Source organism: Ochotona curzoniae, unplaced genomic scaffold (assembly GCF_017591425.1).
Source record: "Ochotona curzoniae isolate NIBS_2020 unplaced genomic scaffold, NIBS_Ocur_1.0 contig_64, whole genome shotgun sequence".
Lineage (NCBI taxonomy): Eukaryota > Metazoa > Chordata > Mammalia > Lagomorpha > Ochotonidae > Ochotona > Ochotona curzoniae.
This window is the reverse complement of record NW_024466502.1, coordinates 17,189,856-17,204,137: the sequence shown is the minus strand read 5'-3', so window position 1 is coordinate 17,204,137 and position 14,282 is coordinate 17,189,856.

Here is a 14,282-nt window from a genome sequence, read left to right as displayed (position 1 = left end):
ACTCGCATAATACTTAGCATAACATCTTAGTTTGTACTTATATTAATGTGGTTACTGCAGCTTTTTATTACATAGAAAGCATGCATAGTATAATGATTTTGGCATTTTAAGTTTAACTAAACTTACGATATAGATAGTACATTTCTTGTAATAACCAATATGTTCCTAAGAAGGCACCAAGTTAGAATTTGAGTTGTGATTATCCTCTGCCAGTCTTTGTCCGTTAGCTGGAGTATCTAAACCATTTTCATTTAGTGTAATTATCAGTCATGACTGTGCTAGCATTAAACACTAGCCAATTTTATTGTTTCGGTGAATTCAGTTTTCCATTTTTCTTCTTTTTTCTACTCCAATTAATTTAGCATTTTCAAAATTACATTTTCTCTGAAATACTGGCTAATGGTAAGTAGTTTTAAATTTTTTTAAAAAAACTAAATAATATTTTGTGTTTCAGAAAATAATCTGTAACTTACTTGGCTATCTCTCAATAATTTTACACCACTTAACAAATAATAAAATAACTACACAAAGGAGTACTTACTTTCATCCTTTCCACTGTTCAAAAAATAATTACTTGCTTTTATTTAAAAGGCAGAGTTACACAGAGAAAAGGAGAATGTGAAATCTAGTGTTTCATTTCCTAAACAAGCACAAAAGGCAAGGGCCAGGCTGGTCAGATTCTAGGAGCCTGGATTTTCTTCTGAGTGGAGGCTTAGCCTACTAAACGGTGACACTGGTCCTAATGCCTCTCATTTTTAAATTAGTGTATTTACACCATGTAATTCTATAGATGTTATTATGCTCATAACACATTGTTCTGACATTTGTTTTAGAGTCACTTATCTTTCTGAATTAAAAAAGCAATGTATTATTTGATATATTACTATTCTGATGTTCTTTATTTTTGTGTATAAAAATATTAACCTCATGCTCAAATTCTTCTACCTAAAGAACACTTTAATTTTTATGTGTATGTGTATGTGTATGTGCAGAAAAATACTTGGACACAATCCTTTATGTTTCTGTGTGTGTGCGTGCGTGTGTATGTGTGTGTGTGAGAGAGTGGTTCAATCCCCACATGCCTTCAGTAGCTGAGTCTCTTTCAGTGGTTTCAGCTGAGAGCCAGTAGTCAATCCAGTTCAACCACCTGAGCAGCTGCAGCACAATTACTTTAGCCCTTGCTGCTGCCTCCCATGTTCTATGTTGATAGGATGCTGGAGTTAAGAGGAGCTTGAGCAAAGCATCAAATCTCAACACTCAAATATCCAATGCCGACATGTTAACTGGCCTAACAATTGACATTAAGAGTATTGTGTTCAGGTGTGGGTTTTTGTCGGCACCATTACCTATTTACTATGCAATGAAATTCTGTGTATTATCATCAAAGGACTTATGTTTCTGTTTATTTTTTTGTACCGTTAAGGACATCAGGCCACTGTCCGTACCCCAGGACTAACGGGTTTTATGTGGTTTCAGTGATGAGTAAGAGACCTGTAAATATCTTCTTCCATTGCTCTAATAGGTTGGGTTTTTCCTGGGCCTTTTGTCATGACCATTTCCTGTCCATTCCCTGGGCAAGATGACTTAGTATTTGACCCACAATGGCACCACAAAAGTAAAGGCAGTGGTGTTGGGTGGGTGAGAGAATTAACACTTTTTTGGTGGCAGTTGGTTTTTTGCCTTTCATGGAGGAAGAGCTCCTTAGTTTGCATATGAGCCTAGAAAAACAAAAGCCATCAGAAATTGTATACTTGAAATAGCAAGGGTAGGTCTCTTACCCTGAATCCAAACTTTCCTTTGAGCATCGAGTGATAGCCCATACAAAACCTGACAAATTGTTGGGAGTATGTTGTGTGTGCAGCTAAAGTAACACTGGTTCATCCCTATTCACCATATTGCTACTTATTTTTCTTTGTCTTTCCATTATCATGTTCTTCGCTCATGCTCCTCAAATGCAAAAGCATTCTTGCATATTTTGTCTCTCCTAGAAGAAATTTGGCAATATTTGAAATATGAATTTATAGATTAGTTGTCTTTAAAATTCAAAATCACAGATATGTATGTAAGTATATATCTGCCTGTATGTTAAGTGATAACTGATCCAAAATATTTAATAAAGAAGAAAATGTTGACCAAAAAGAGTTTCCTAATAACCTTTTCTTTCCTTTTCCCAAACCTGTCTTCATCATGGGGTAACATTTACAATTTTTTTTCATCATTATAGGGAATTCCAAATCACTGGGACAAATATATCGATTTTATGAGAGAAATAACACTACAATTGTTTTGAGGATTTAAAGAAACTTTTCCTGAAGCTAAGAAGTAAAGATGCCTATCATTTATAAATAAAGTACCCTCCGGGCCCCAATGTTGCCCAGAGATGAAATATTTCATGCGGTGAGTTAACAGAGTGCTCATAACAACTGTACAAGCTTAGTATTACTGTGCACAAGTTCTCAGAAGTGAGAAAAGTGTTATAAATGAAAAAAATAAATAACTGTGTATTCAATTTTAGGCTCCCTCAAAAGACTGATAAAGCAAAAAGTTAGTTGACCAAAAAGGGCTAGAGTGAAAATGAAGCAAACAAAACCTAAGCTCCTCGGAGAGGGCCATTGCAGTCAACAGATTTACTCAAGCAGGCAGGATCCTCCCTGGGGATCCTCCCTGGGGGAGTGTTGAACTCGGGGCCTCTAGAATCATTTAAAAAGACCGCAGAGACGTGTTTACATACACATCATATTTGGAGACATGGTGTAAGGACTGATTTACACTTAATACTGAATATGCTAAATGCTTACTTGTCTTCAAGGTTTTTGAAGAGTAGTGACCATGAATAAGTTTCATAGGAAGGTAATATGGAAAATAAACTACAGGATGAGCTAAAACACCAGAATATGAGATTTTTGTGTTTATATGTATGTCCAATGACTATATATATATATCATATTGGAAATAAAGTACTGTTTTATGCCAGTGCTCAATAATCATGTTCTCATAATGCAAAGCTATAGTGTCACTAAGTTTATTTTTAATAATCTTAGCATTAAATACTCTTACTAGTTCATGCTATTTGAAAGTTCATCAAAACAAATATTAATCAGATACTAATATTTACATAATATAATATATGTAGATATCTGTGTGTATATACATAAATACTAAATAATAGTATGACCTACAGTGAGGGCTTGGAATGCCAGATGTAATCATGGTGGAAGTGACTGACATCGCAGGAATCTGATGATTAGGCCCTGCTAACAGCTGGGTCTAGGTGGATGCAGGGTATGTATATTGTCCTCTGTGACCATTGCCTACAATTAACCAGGAAACACACTTAACATTTTCCAAGTGTTGTAATGAGGTTATAACATTACTTACTGGAAGGACAGTTTATCCCTAAATAATTCTATTTATTTGATTTATTTTTAAGAGAACAGGGAGGAGGGGTTGGAGAGATCTTGCATCTGCAGATACGTTGCCCAAATGTCTGCAATAACTACAACTGTGGCAGGCTGGAGCCAGAGACAAGAACTCCATCTGAGCAGCAATGACTCAAGTCCTTGAGCTCACATGCTGTCCTGATGGTGCACCTTAGCAGGAAGTGGAACTAGAGAGTGGAGCTACAGCTTGATTGCAGGCATTCTGTGATGTGCTATGGTCACCCCAAGCAACTCCTTCACCACTGCACTAAGCGATTTCCGCAAAAAGAGTTTACACAACCAGCTAGACTTACATAATTTTTTTTAAAAAAAAACTACATTTAGATATAAATACAAAAAGTTTAATTTTAGAATATGTCTCAATTTTAAATAATGGAGATACTTCAATATTTCTTTCAGAAGAATATTTTTTACAAAAAAAAATGCCTGGAATGTGAGGATTACAATTTTTTACATGAAGAATTTATACCAGAAGCAAGAGAAGAAATATGTATTTTTCAAATCTGTACTAAAATATGTCATCTTAAGTAAGTACAAAATCAGAGAATGGTATTGGATGTTCCAGCTGCATAATCTCTTCTGTCTCCATGTCCTGCATTCTGGGCACATTGATGTTGGAGTCGGATTTCCAAGTCTTTAGGAAGCTTCATCCCTTGATTTTTCAGGGTTTAATCCACCAAGAAATTGTAATGGATTGTAGTGTCCTGTGAGCAGGTTTTCCAGACTGGAGTAGGACGCACATGCTTCTACAGATCTATAGTCACAAGGGAAGTCCCTCTCCTATGATTCCCCCATACTGCCATTGTCCCACCACTGCAGCAAGTTTCCTGTGGGATCCCAGGCTGTCTGAGATGTCATCTGGAATATCACGGAGCCCTCCAACAAGCCCAAAGATGCTGTGTACCACACACTTGCAGCATTAGTACCATGTGATGCTGTCGTGATTTGCACTTTATAATTTCTGGAGCAGGAAGTCAAGCCTCCCTTGTTCCCTAGTCATGGTGGAGGCACCCAAGAGGTGCTGCAGCAGGACTCAGGGAGCAAAGTCCAATCCACTGCGTAGCAAGGGCTGAGGTCTCAAGGGTGCTTCTGTGGAAGCTCCCCTCCAGTTTTCTGCTCTGCACCTGTAACGAGAAGAACCCACCTGAAGATCTCCAAATCACCACAGGATCATTTTTATTCCATTTGCAGGGGCATGATGAACAGCTCCAGGTGGCCTTCTCTTCATGGTAATCTCTTTAGCACAAAGTTACTTTGCACAACCTTCATTTCCTCTGCTAAAGATGCCTTTTGACTCTTTATACAGCTGGGCTGTGAATCTTCCAAATCTTTCTGCTCCACTTGCCCTTAACTTACAAATACCATCTTTCAATCATTTCTTTCCCCTTGCATCCCACTATTGGTAGTTGAGAATCAGACCTACAGGTCCTCCAGCATTTATCTTAGAAATTTCTTTGGCCAAGTATCTTTATTGCTCTGGAATTCTGTCTTCTACAAAGCCTCTGGGCACAGACACATTAGTGCCAACTTCTTTGCGAGTACATAACTAGGATGTTCATGATTCCAGTTTCCAAAACCTTTTTGCACATTTCTGTCTGAAATCTTACAAAAGAGCCTTTATTGTTTGAATTTCTACCAACACTCCGTTCATAACCACTTAAATAATCCCTTAGAAAATTTGGGCTGCTGCTGGCTCCCCTTCTTAGAAGCCCTCACTGGAGTTAGCTACAACCCCCCATTCGTGCCTGGCTAGGCTTTCCTTTGCCTCTTCCTCTGATCCAACTTCACCCTTCAGCCAGTCCAGAAGCCCCATGATGCTTTTCACATATTAATTGCAATAATAGCCCCATTTCTCACTGCTAGTTTTCTTAGATTATATTATGTCATAATAAAAATACCTGGAACTTTATGAAGTTTTTACAGTCCTTGATGCTGGAGAGTTAAAGGATGAGGTGGGAGGGAAAGACAGAAGGCAAAAGAAAAAAAAAACATGAGAAGCAGAGAAGTTGGAGAAATAGGAGGAAAAAAGGGGGGAGCAGGTTGGAGCTGAGTACATTCCTTCCACAAAACCACCTTAATCTATGTATAACTCCCAACTTCCAACATGTTGTGCACTGGAGGCTAAACTTGCAAGATGTGAAGTTTGGGGCACACATTTAGTCCATCACATAAACTGAAAATGAGTTTGTGAACCAATCGTAAGACTGTAATTTGATAGTATGCTTCGGAGAAGCCATATTTTAGGTGCTGTCAGCTGTAGACCTACTGAATTCAGCAAGGCTGGAAGTAGCCAACTTCTGTTTTGAGACATCTCCAGCTGATTGTACTATGTGATAAAGTCTGTGAATTGCATCTGTAAAAGCAAAATTTGAAATGATAACTTCTCATGGAAAATGTTGTTAAAAATGAAAAGAAAATGAACTGCAGCAATTATAAATTTAACATTTCCTTTTGAATCCAACTACATTTTAAGTGATACCTAATTTAGTTTCTGTTCTCAAATTTGTGTATCTTCAATAATAATTTCATGAACTTACTATGTATATGCATATGCTCTTAAATTTGAGTATTCAATGACCATGGCTCATTGAGGTTAATTGTGACACCAGTAATTTCTATTTCAATGCTTGTCACTTGTGAGGCTGCAGGTGTAGCTGGCTCCTGACTGCCCTTCAACCCAGAGTGCCTGCCATTCTCCAGCTGAGCCCAAGATGCTGATAATACAGTGCGGGAAGAGGTCATTGTATGAAACTAATTTCAGGTGCTTTTGTTAGGCTGTTGTCCTTTCCACAAAGTGGCTAATTAAGAATATTGTGACACAAGAAATCATCATTTTCTTCCTGTTTTTTGCCATGCTCCTATGATTGTGTCTATGCACTGCATGGGAATTTAATTCAGGGGATCTAAATGGTTGAAAGAACACATCACATTTGAAATAAAATATCCATGAAGTGCTTGTGTAAAGGCTAATTCGGGAGTGGGCAATTTCAGGGAAATGTTGAGAACTAAAAACAGTTTTTGGGTTTATGTAACTCTAATAGGGTTTATATAACAGAGCTAAGCTAGAATTTGAAAAGCATACATGAACAGTAATTATGCCCTTACATTATATGTAGGAAGTCCAATTAGCATTTAAGGCTTAGATTTGGAGTGGTGGTGTTTATTGAAATGGATAAATGTCACGTTGCAGTGTAGGAATACACCTTTGTGCATGCTTATGCACTCATAAAACTGAGACTCCTGACTTATGATACACACTTTGAATTTACCTTTGGACATTGCACTAGAACTTATACTGATAATTATGTTTGCTTTGTCCTATTTCATTCTCATGATTTAGTTTGTAGCATACATTGTGAGCTTTTGAGATAGCCTGTTGGGGTTAGATTTATAAAATTTTTAAGATGACAGATATCTAGTCAATGCTAACTGACTTATGCAATAACTAACCTGGCTTCAATACCACAACTCCAGAATTTTACTGAAATATAAAATCAAGCATTCACTTTAGAGGAACTCAAAATAAATCAAGGCTGCTAAATGAAGCATAGTGTGCAGACAAGCAGTGCCAGCATCTTCTTTGAGGTTTTCAGAAATCGCTGATTTCAGGGACTACTGCAGAACTACCAAAGCCAAATCTACATTTAACAAGATTCCAATTGATTAGTATGCTTTTCAGAATATCAAGTACCTCATAGTATGGTAAAAAAAAAAATATCATCCAGGGCCCACACGGTGGCCCAGTGGCTAAAGTCCTCACCTTGAACGCGCCGGGATCCCATATGGGCACCGGTTCTAACCCCGGCAGCTCCACTTCCCATCCATATCATACTTGTGACCTCTGAAAGCAGTCAAAATGGCCCAAAACCTTGGGACCCTGCACCCATATGGGAGACCTGGAGGAAGTTCCTGGCTCCTGGCTCCGGATCGGCACAGCACCAGCCATTGTGCTCACTTGGGGAGTGAGTCATCGGACAGAAGATCTTCCTCTCTGTCTCTCCTCCTCTCTGTATATCTGACTTTGTAATAAAAATAAACACATCTTAAAAAAATATCATTCAACCAATATGTTATTTGGAACCAAAATAGAGCATGCACTCACTAGATCTTCAGTGGCCACTTTGCACCAAAAGTATCATGAAAATATCTTGCAGATCAAAGTATTTCTCACAAGTATAAAACCAGTGCTTTGGCTCAATAGAACCACTAGGTTAGAATTATTTGACTGGTCTTTAATACTGAAAAAAAGTCATTATTTTTTTCCTGTTTGCATCTATGAAACAGAAAAAATAATGATATTTTTGTTACCAGGCTATGGTAAGGATTACATGTGTTACACTCGTCAAATACTTAGTAAAAGCGTCAAATACATAGGAGGTATTCAATAATCACCTATTCTCAGTATTATGTTTTTTGACTTTAGGAACAGAAAGTCGTTTGATCTTCTTTAGAAAAAATGAGAGAAGGGGCAAGGGACCAGGATGATGAATGAGTGATTATAAATAAGCTATAGCGAGATCCGTTGGTTGTCCTCGATTCCTTGTGACATCGTTTTTTTCTTTTTTCTGGGGCAAAGAAAGCAAAGGCCAGATCAGTTGGTCCACACTATTCCTCACTGGTTGTCCAAAGAGTTTGGTCATAAACTCTGGAGAAAGGCACATCTGGGGGTGCATTTCTTGGGGGCAGGGGTGGCCTAACCCAGAGAACTTCTTCCGGGCAACAGAAAGCATGACTAACAGATTGTAATCAGCATGTTTTACACAGCAGCCATCATCAAAGTGCTATAGCATCTCCCCAGATAGCCTTCGGGTGGTATCAAAGATAAAAGAAAATCTTCTCAAGACTGATTTTTTTTTCTTTTTTCCTTTTTTTTTTTTTGTTTGTTAAAAGGGAATTTATAGAGAGGATGATGGACTTGAAGGTGAAATGTGGCCAGAGGGGATAAACTTCACTTGGTATTCTGATCACTCTGTTTTTGACACATCTGTTGATTTTTAAAATCGTGTGCTTTACTTAGGATCATTTTTAGAAGATTACATAAGATCAAACTTGAAGAAATATGATTATCTTAGAGTAAGTATATCCCTTGCTTTAATGTAATACCAGAAATAAGTACAGACTGAATCTTCCCCGAAAAGACAATTTCAGATAATGTTTAATGGAGAATAATGATATATCAATGTAACATTGCTTTCTTCTTTAAGAAAAAAGAAGAAAAATAGGAGAAGAGATAAATGCAACTGAAAGTGACTCTTCTTAGATGAGAGAACATTTTCTGTTTTCCATTTCCATTCCAACATTTTTGGAATATGTGAGCATATATATAAAAATAAACTGATTAGCAACAATGATAATTTTCACAAAAGAAAAAAATGCTATTATGGGATTGGCTTTTTAAAGTGCAAATGATATTGTATGGATAACTTTTCATTTTAATTGAAACTGCTAGACAGATTTTAGTGTTAGCAGGTATTATCTATATATTAAAAAAGATAAAAATAACTTTAAGAGATAGTATGCTAATTTGATAGACAGGGGTAGTTCCAGGAGACGGCTAGAAGTATCACTCTTTGTTTGTATGTGTCATCATCTTCCCTTAATCCAAGCATGGAATCTTCCCTTATAAGAATGCAAGTTTTTTTCCTCAAACAAAACTAGGGCAATAACTTTCATGTTCCCCTCCAGAGCCTTCACTTCAGTGGAAATAAGGATTCAGTCTAAGTTTGCAGAGATGACTCTAAAGTCCGTGCAGTTTACAATCTTTATTGTCCTACACTTGACCACTACAGAAAGCGACCACTGTACACACTCTCCTTCCCTAGAAAATCATTTCTTTAGATAAAACATCATTCCCGTTTGCATTACCATCAGTTTCACAGGCAAAGGTACATGTCTGGCAGCATTGATTGTGCCTGCCCTTTGGGGTGGTGTTATGTGCTTCTTTGCATTTTCTGAAGAATCTGTGTGCACACTGCCGAAATTCTCAGTACTTGATATGCATTTGAAAAGAAAAGATTCTGTGAAGTTTCTTCCCTTACAGATAGGAGAGCGCCTGAGAAGGGGATCTCATTCCCCCAAATAAGTAGAAAGTGAGTGCAAAGAGGATTGATTTTTCCTTCTCTGATTCTTAGATCACAGCACAGACTCTTTCTCATGTAGGTATAAAGGCAAAGTTAGGCCATCACCCAGTCCTGCTATTATCCATGGTGGATTGACTCCAGATTCCTCGTGGGTGTCAAAGTCTGCAACAGCCCAGGAACTCCCTTCTGGTGTCTGACATGGGCGGCAAGGACTCTTGCACTTGATCCATGTTTCTGCTGCCTTTGTAGGCACATCAGCAGGAAGCTGGATGGGAAGGGAAGTAGCCATGTTTTGAACAGCACTCTGACATGGAATAGTGACATTATAAGCGGTGACTCAGCCCAATGTGCTACAACACTTGCTGCTCCTATACACTTTAAATTATGTCTATATTATAATATCTAACATGAATGATGTGGCACTTGGGATATTATTATAACATTAGTACAACAACATCTATTCCCTAATTATATTAACTTTCAAAATTTATATAGAAGTGGATTCTTCTAGCTCCTCACTGGAGAGCAGTAGTTCGACTATGAAGTGATGTTTTTCATTTGAAAGCCAGACAGTTGGCTCTGATTCCATTTTCTACCTTACCATGTTAGCACCACTAGCCCAATCAAGGTATAACATAGCTAGGGTAAACTGTTTTTTCTTACGTCCTGTGACAGTTATGAGAAAAACTTTGAACTTTCCATTCACTGCAGCAAGCCATATAACCAAGGTCTCCACCTTGCTGTCAGGTTCCAACAACTGTGTGCAACAGCCACTGAGTCTCTAAGGCAGGTCCGTCTCTTGGACCAGTGTGCCTCCTCTAACGGCTGCATTTGGCCCAATGGCTTCTTGTGGCCTTCTGGTACTTTCCTTGCACGGCTCAACAGCCTAGGAAGCTCCCATTCAATCTTTTTCTTTTTTAATCCCATTTCCATTTATCTTATTTATTTTTTTATTGATTACATTGCATTATGTGACACTGTCTCATAGGCTCTGGGATTCCCCCAGCCACTCCCTATTCCCTCCCCCATGGTAGATTCCTCCACCTTGTTGCAGAATTACAGTTCAAATTCAGTCAAGATTCTTTCATTGCAAGCATAGAATCCAGCATCTTGTTGTCCAGATAAATTCAATGATTTCTTGGGGAGACCATCTCTAGTCTGAAGTCAGAGCTGGCAGAATATCATCCCGATCAATTAAAAGCCCCAACATAACATCAACAACAATTTACAACATTATGGAATTAATTGACATGGTATTGAGTAACAAATACATTAAAAAATGCAAGTTCTTAACCACATCCTGTGACTACTTCATTGACATTTCAATTTAGTTTCAGTCAATCTGTATTACCTTTATTTCTTCACTCCAATTCAGATTGACATGACTGCGCAAAGTTCTTTCAGCCCTCTCAGCTTACTCCTGATACTTTTGCTTCCATGTTCTGATCTCTTATAGCCACCCAGATGAACAAGATGTCATCCATTTTCAAATCATGCAAAATTTTGGTTTTCTTTTCATGTTAACCTTCAGTTTTGAGTGTTTTCATCATTGATATCATTATATTAATGTTTTGGTGTTTATGTATTTATTTTCATCTACTTGAAAGTCAGATCAAGAATGAAGGAAAGAGATCTTTTACCTTTTATCTACTGATCCACTCCCAAAGTAAGAAGCCAGGAACTCCACTCACATTGACTGAGGCATTATCATCTGCCTGCCAAGCACATCCAAAGCTGCATAAGCAGCAGAGCAACCTGAATTCGAACCAGCATTCCAAAGCGGGATACAAGTGTTCCAAGCAGCAGTGTAACCCACTGTGCCACGTTGCCTGTTTCTAATATAACAATCCTAATCATACACTTGTTATATATTACATTTGCACGTTAATAATTAAAAAGCAAAAACAGTAATAATCATTATCTAGTCAATTTACTTTTAATCCATATTATGCTACAGAGACATTTAGTTCTTCTTCTTTTTTTTTTTTAATTTATTTTATTGGAAAGGCAGATGTACAGAGAGTAGGAGAGAGAGAGGAAGATCTTCCATCCAATGATTCACTCCCCAAGTGGCAGCAACGGCTGGAGCTAAGCCAATCCGAAGCCAGGAGCCAGGAACCTCCTCCAGGTCTCCCATATGGGTCCAAGGCTTTGGTCCATCCTTGACTGCTTTCCCAGGCCACAAGCAGGGAGCTGGATGAGAAGTGGAGCTGCCAGGATTAGAACTGGCACCCATATGGGTTCCCAGTGTGCTCAAGGTGAGGACTCTAAAAATTATGCTATCATGCAGAATCCAGAGACATTTAGTTCTAAATTTCCATTCATACTGCCACATGAGAAAAAAAAAACAAAACAAAAAATCTCCAAAAGGAGTTTTTGATGCTTTGATGTTTTAATGCTTTAATTCCTATCCTAGAAATTTCTTTCACTGAGCTCCAGGTTTGAAACTACTATTGACTGAACTCCAGGGCCTTTTCTTTAACCTATTTCTTACTTACTTTTTGAGGCATATGTTCCGCTAATTAAAAAAAAAAATAAATAAAAATGTGCCAAGAATACATTTCTGAATACTAGAATTTTGCTCTCACTTAGATGTTATGAAAAACAAAAACCTCTCAGGATTTTAAATTCCAGGTAGAATGTACTTTTTCCCCCAAATTTTGAAGTCTTTGTCTAGTCTCATTTGACACCTTATTGCTGATAAGAACTCAAGGACCATTCTGTTTCTTATCTCCATGCATTACTGATAATGTGCCTTTTCTTTATAAACTCCCTTATAATTTTTCCTACATTATTTACACACTGAATTTTACATCAATATATGTGGACATAAATATTGTACTTGTGTATAAGATTGACAAGAATATTTTTGAGATCCCAATTCAGGTTTTCTTTTAGTGATTTTTGTCTTTCATAATATCCTGTCTTTCATTTTCTTTCTTGTTCATTTCTCTAATCGAAGATTTAGTTAAGCTAAGATTAGGTTCCCTTGAGTTTTCCATCTTTTAAGCCTGTTCTACCCGACTCTTTAGTTTTATTTGACCAAAACAAAATGTAGCCTCTGATTTGTAGTTTGTCCTGATTTTTCCTGTGAACCCTATGGTACTTGTAAAGTAAACATTTAGTTCATCCTAGGTTGTTCTTCTGTTAACAAAATTGGTGCATAGCTCAACTCCCCACCAGCATTGCATTCGTTTCTTTACATAAATTACTCAAATTGTGTTCCTCCTTCTCCTCCCTAAAGTGGCAACTGTATCTGTAAGGGGTCTTATCATGCCCTCATTAGAGTAAGAAGCATCTCATATTCAAAAATTGCCTTTGATTTTGTTCCATTTCCTGCTGTGAGGAGCTGGTCCTGTATGAGCAAATAATCATGGCCTTTGGACAGATCTTGGACATTTTCAGGACTTGGTAGACCCCTACTGCTTGGATTTGTGCTTCTTCACCATCGATGTTGATGTTAAATATTTTCACAGTCATAGGCTTATTTCTCTTTTCTCTAGGCTTTTTATTCATATATTTAGGCTTTTAACAAAGGATTTATTGATTTTTATTTTTATTGTGAAGTCGGATATATAGAGAGTAGGAGAGACAGAGAGGAAGATCTTCTGTCTGATGATTCACTTCCCAAGTGGCTGCAATGAGTGGAGCTGAGCCTATCCAAAGCCAGATTCCAGGAGCCCCTTACAGATCTCCCACACAGGTACAGGGTCCCAAGACTTTGGGCTGTCCTCATCTGCCTTCCCAGGCCACAATCAGGCTGGATAGGACGTGGAGCAGTCAGGATTAGAACCGGCGCCCATATGGGATCCTAGCACATGTAAAACCAGAACTTTAACCACTAGGCCCACGCTCTAGGGCCACCTTTCTTTTCTAAGGAGGCAATTATTTATACGAGCTTGCTTATCATACTCATATTGGGGATTGAGATTAAGAACTTTAAGTGTACTTTAATTTTTCCTCCCTAAATTCAAATTCTAAATATGTGTAGAATTCTCTAACCCACTGGTGAGTAGAGCAATGTTGAAGAAGACGGTGAACATTCTCTGTGCTGGGTCAAGAGAAATAATCTTCTTGTACCATGGACTCAGCTTCCTAACGCGTATTTGGTTAAACTACAAGCTTGCTCCTTAGTAAGATTCCATCTCCTGGATCAAGTGATGATTAAGCCTGGGGATTTCAACACTTTATCCTGGTTCTCTGTTATATCTAAAAATCCTGCATTTGCAAGGGTGGGAACAAATTAGCCTTTATTAACTCTCCCACCCCACCCCAGAGTGGTCTCATGACTCAATTCAAAGTTAAAATCAGGAGAAAAAGCAATCATTTGCTGCACAGTGGCACTTCCACGTTGCTTTCCAACTTTGAAACCACACATGGACATCAGACAGAGAAAGAGAAATGGCATATTCATCACTGATAAAGTTACTGAGTGAATGTGACCTCAGTAATACGGCCACATGGATTTCATAGATTTCACTTGACGTTAAATAGACTGATCCTTCTGACAATATTCACATGAACTGAAGGATGCGCTTGTTGACCGGAGAAAGCTTTTCCTATAGCAGGGCAGAAAGCAAACCTCCCCTAGCCCATGTGGTGGTGTAGGTACATTTAGAACTCAATGAACCAATCCAGCAACTACGTCAGTTCTCTGCCCTTGGATTTAGGTGAGGATGTAAGTAAGATTAGTGTTCTTTCTACACCTTCATTCCTTGGGTAATGAAGTTGAAGCATGGTCTTCTTTTATGAAAGTAGAAGG